The following is a 6,000-nucleotide window of genomic DNA, read 5'->3' on the forward strand; positions in this document are numbered from 1 at the left end:
TCTTTCACTAACCCCTTACCTATTTGTTCTTGCCTCCATATTTATAGATCCACTTTCTACCTTGAGTTGTCCATAACTGAGGCGCTCCATGGGGACAGTTGAACCTCTGCTTTACACCTTGGCCTTCCTTGGCCCTTGTCAATCTCTGAGACTAGTCTCAATTTTTTTTTAATCTGAAAAATGATATAAGACTACCTTCCCTATAGGTTTATGAGGGTGAAATTTTGAATAGTCACAATATAACAACGGACATGCCTGAGGCTTCTCCCATTTTACACAATTGAACACGTTCTGCTCCACTGGCATAAGGTATAAGTAAAAATGAGTCTATTAGACAAATTCAGCCCAGTTGCGATGTTAGCTTATTGACATATTACTTCTGACCAATTGAAATGTAAAATGTGGCACTTTCTTTTCTTAAGGCAGCTATTCAAACTCTGCTATTCAAGCTCTGATTGTGGTTGAGATAACAATCATGGCATATACTAAGACTACCAAAAGCCTGAAAGTTATTGTTTAATTTGGCACATAGTAAATAGTGAGGCATCATAGATGCAGGCACCGAACCTGACTAAAAATATTTTAAATCACAAATGCTTCGTCTTATTCTACCATTCTTTACAATTGAAACAATTGCACTTATTTTCTATTTGCTTTAGTTTTTTTTTTTTGGCCTCCTATAAAGCCAGTTTGTAGTGTTGACCTAGCACTGTCTAGTGCAGGACACAAACAGATATGTCAGGCAAAAATCTTATCAAATAAAACAGTGTTGAGTGAGCAAAGCAATCAAACAATAGAGAGTATAGTTCCATTTAATTTTTTTTATATAAACTACAATTTTAGGTAAGACCTGAATATAATTATTTTGAAGCAGCTTTAAAAATGGTGAAACAGATGGCTCTGATTATCTCCAAGAGGAAGGAAAAGATTGGAGAATTTTATCATTTCTTGTTTAACAGTCTTGGCATTGATTTACACACTTGAGTTTTGAATGTTCCGATTTATAAATTTACAATCCCTTGCTAAACCTTAGCTCATTCTCACGATCTGACCCTCACTTCCCATGCCAAGTTTTGAGAGTCACTCTCTCTCGGTCTCTTAGTCACACTGGCTTTTCCAACATTTTATGTCTGAGATTTCTGAGGACAAAAAGCACAAGGCTCTCCCTGAGCATTCCTTTTAACGAGAACCGTTCCCCCCACCCCCGCTCTTCAGCAGGCTCTGTTTGCTAAGGGAATGTTTTTATGGACACTTATGGAACATTTATTTTAGATTGGGCCAGGCTGTTTCTCAAAGAAACAACAAAGACCCCTGTTATAGGCCAGGTCCTGGGAAACAAACTCTGAGAAGGAGATCAACGCAACAGTGTTTATCAGGGCAGGCTCTCAGATCAGGTACAGAAGGAAAGGAAGGAAATAGGCAGAGGGAGAAGTTGAGCTGGGATGCAATCTCACCAAAACATTCAGCTGAGCCTGGGAGGATATCTGGAACTTGGATGGCCCTGCAGAATTGTCCCAAGATGGGGCAAAGGGTTCAGGTCTTTATAGTCCCACAACAAACTGTCTTGGTTAAGGACTGCCCTTTGAAAAGATGGGAGTGGCTTTGGGTAAGGGGGTTTTCTTTAGCTGATGGCAATTCCTGAAGCAGCTGATGATGCTCCCAGAATTGCAGCACATAGACCCTTCTGTGCTGACGGAATCTGAATGACACAACACAGTGACCACTATAGTGCCACCTATCAGAGGCAAGTAGTCATAGATGTTGATGGTTCTTACATTTGTGCATTTTGGAGTTGTTCTCTCTCTTATTAGCAGAACACCTATAGTAACACTAGCCTCCCCGCTCAGATAAAACATCAAACACAATTATTAAGTGATTCTAGTGTTAAAGAGTCAAAGTTTTATTACAGTATTACAACAAGGAAAGCCTCTAGGAGGTCAATTCACACATATACTCTGCTATATATGGGCAGAATAATTTAGCTGAATTATTTCCTAGGGGAAAGCAGAACTTGGATGAAAATGTAAAAAAAAAAAAAAAAGAAAAAAGAAAAAAAATTGTAGAAAGAGAATACTAACTAATCATTGTTAGAATAGCTAAAAGGAAAAGAGTGGTTTAAAATTACTCAGCTCTTGGATGACATAAATCAATAACAGTAAACAACTATTTTCTCCAAACAAGTCTAAATCTAATGAAATTTTGTCAGAAAACAATTTGAGCATTTTTACAGGAATGTTAAGCTCTTCCGTGAAGTAGCTCTAAATTTCATTAAGCAAAAAGTTCCTGCTGCAGAGGACATCTGGGACAACTTTTCTTTTACACTTACACTTTATTCAGTCGGCCTATCAAAGTGCCTCTGTCTGAAGCAGCCCCGGCTCCTCCTATCAGGGAAGCCACTGTGAGCTGGTTGCAACTTAGATTCACAGCAGGGGCTTCCATACCCACCCCGGCTTTAAAGACTAGGAAAATACCGTCCATTCCTTATCTCCCCCTTCCTTTCTGACTCCGCATTGTGAACTCTGTTCCCGCTTTCACCCCCTTCTTTCTCATCCAAGACTCAACTGGAAAATAGTCAAATTAATCTCTTCAAGATTTTCTGAGTCTTTTTTTAAAATTTCTTCCTCCAGCTTTCTGATCACTAGCATTTTCATAGTTGATCCACCATCCCTTTCACCTTTCTTCTCTGAGGTCTGGCATTTTTTTCCCACCAACAAAGATTGCTAAATTTTGACATTTATAAAAGCAATTGCTAATAGCAATTATACATATGCTGGAAGTTTTGAATATTCTGCTTTATGAACAAACATAGCACTAATAAAAGAGGAAATTAATTGATTTGTAATGACTCTGAAAAACAGCCTAATTCTCCGCTTGCCAGGATTGAAATATAACTAAAATGGGTATACATACATATAACCCAGACTTCACCCAGGGTCTTCCTGGCACTGTGTCTGCACATGCACGCTCTGTTTTGACCCTTCAGCAACTGGTAATCAAAAGGCAGAACTTTGTACTTTCACTTGTTTCTGCGAGAAATCCAAATACAGCAGGCAGTGAAGTCTTTGCTACAGATTTGTGAGGGGGTCACATTGTACAGAAGATAGGATTTCACCCAAAAAATCCTTGACATTTTTTGTCCCCCAGTCCTATTGGGCCACATGGTGATAGGAATTTTCTTACTCTTCCTCCTGGCAGAGTCCAGTGTTTGGTTCTACTCTTCATCCAGAATTTTCCATTTTAAATGTCAAATACCTCCTGACTTTGTAATGCAAAACAGTTCAACTCATATCATATGTCTGAGCAAGCCATTGGGGTCTCCCACACCAAGCAGCTATCAAAAAATTGCTTCTGAACAATGAGCATGTCATATCTTCAAAACATAATCCTCATAATCAACAACAACAATTTAAATTTTTTTAGAAAGCCACAGGACTCATTTTCTTTCAGAAATGTAAGCAGATGTTAGGGAAATTAGGGAAGAGTGGTGTCCCCTCCTGTCCATCCTTAAAGATGCTCTAATGACAGTGGCTGGTCAGTCAGAGCATATATGAATGGACAGATACTAGTATGTGTCCTTTCTCCATTTATAGGCACATCTGAGAGTTGCATTTCTAGATGTGTTATGTTTTTTCTTCATTTTCCCATCACTCCCCCCTCCCCCCCGGCTGGATTATTGGTCTAGAAAAGTGCAAGGACTAATTCAGGCTTTTTATAATTTCCTCTTCCTGCCTTTGGGTGTTCTGGGACCTCAAAATCCCTTTCTCTTTTCCCATGTCTCTTTGTTTTTGCTTCTCCTTTATCAGTTCCAAACAATCTGGAAATCACTTCCTTACCTAGATGTTCACTGCTGGTCTCAGCAAAACACATAGGCCTCTGGCACTGACACATCCCCCATGCTGTTGTGAGGCACCCTCCCACAAGAAATGCACTTACACGCCACTCGTGCAGAAAAGGGCAGTTTATTCACTCCAGCTGGCCAGCGTCCATCTCCCAAGGAGCAACCAAGGAAGAGCAGCATCGGGCCTTGGTCTTATAGGGCTTTTAAAGACAAAAACTACATCCCGTTAGCACATGGGTTTGTCCAGGTGCGCAAAGGAAGCTAGGGAGCTAGGTCACAGAGGCCGGGAATGAGCCGTTCGAGCAATCAAGCATACAAGTGTTCATTGTGTATGTTTCCTGTTCCCATGTAATAATTCACTGTGTATGGCTCCTGTTTCTATGCAATTGTTTTTTGTTTCTATGAGAAGGTCAACCGTTTCTCATGCAGAAGGTGGAGGGGTACTCTGCAGGTCAGACGGGGCAAAATGGAGTTACTTAGATTAAGCAAGCAATCCTACAGAAGTAGATAGTGTATGTTATGAGGGCGTGGCGAGCTCTATTTCAATGCCAAGGCAAACATCATGTAATGCTTCAAGGAAACGTCTAAAGCTCACATGGAAATTAAGGTATGTATTAGAATTCTACCCTTCTACTTTTCTCTGAATCAGGAATCGGAACTAATTATTTTATAATTAAAAGTATGAAAGTGAACAAGCATAGTTCTTCTGAGTTGATGAGCCATTTTCAAACACTATCTCATGTGATCCCTTGACAATTTAGTGAATTGAGTGCCATCTTCACTTACACACATCCTGTAAACCTCCCTTACAACAGGCCCGTGTCTGCCTGTTTTTACCAATATACACGCAATGCTTGGCAGAGTTTGTGCCACTTGGTAAATTCTCAATAAACATTTGTTGAATAAATAAAATTTAGAAAACAGGCATTTAAAAATGAAGTGAAATTAATATTTATTGAGCACCCGCTATGTGCTAATCACTGAGCAAAATATTATTATCTACATTTTATCTGAGCAATATTCCCATGTGCTTGACCAAGTTCCAGAACTAGATAGTACAAGCAAATAGATTCTAATTTATTAGTCTGAATATTAGTTATACTTTTTCTACTCTATGGCTTTGCCTCACTGTATATGATGCATTTCTAGATCCCTTCTATTGATGCTTATGTTGCAAATTTAACTCTTTTCTATAAGATATTTCTAGATCTTGGGACAGCATTTATGTAACATTAAAGCTTTCATTTGAGAAAAACATCATGAATGTAGTGCTAAATTAGAGGGGCCAAAGGGTAGGCTTAGTTGGTTATTTCTGAGAAATGAATAAACAGTAGGAGTCATGGGGTTAAATGCTGGGACTAATTTTACTGAGTTTCATTTTGTATTGTTTTCCTAAGGAAATGGTGTAGATTAGAAGGTTTGCAAACATTCCAAGAGTCACATGCCAATATAACAGGAATAAATAACAGCAGTCTCTCTTAAAGGTTCAGTAAGGTTTTTCTTTTGGAAAGAAATTGTCTCAGTTGTATCTAGTAAAGATCTAATCTTTACAGCTTCAATTGTGTTTGCTATAAAGGATTTAATAAGCATCTTGAGGGATAAAGGGATGGCTCTGCCATGAGTCCACTAAGATAAGAGATTTTGGGGCCACATGAAATATACATACTTGTTCAGAGGATAAAGGGTCAGTGAGACAGAGAAAGAATAATGTTTAGATTAGTAGCCATTCCTTTTTTCTATGTTTCTACTTCTCTTTCCTCTCTCTCCTCACTTAAAACTTAGAACTGTGGAAAATGAAGGCTATTTAAAAGAAATAAAACTATTTTGCTAAAATTTCTCTAAGATACTGAAAGCACAAAGCAGTATCATTTTGTGACCCATGCATTCACATGTAACATAAAAGGGGTAGCAATATGTTTCCTGTTTCCTAAAGCAGCAGCTGAAGAGCCTTAGACTCAGGTGACTAAAGACTGGAGGAGGAAATAGAATTCTGCAATGCAACCAGGTGATCTCCAATAATCCAGTTCCATGGTGCTGGAGTCACTGCTTGTTTTTCAGTTCCTATCTTACTTGTCCTTTCAGCAGCGCTCTCACTTTCTTAAAATACTTTCTTCTCTGGGATTCTATGAATGTCTTTTTACCTCTCTGGATGCTTCTCGGTC

Source organism: Cynocephalus volans, chromosome 15 (genome assembly GCF_027409185.1).
Source record: "Cynocephalus volans isolate mCynVol1 chromosome 15, mCynVol1.pri, whole genome shotgun sequence".
NCBI lineage: Eukaryota > Metazoa > Chordata > Mammalia > Dermoptera > Cynocephalidae > Cynocephalus > Cynocephalus volans.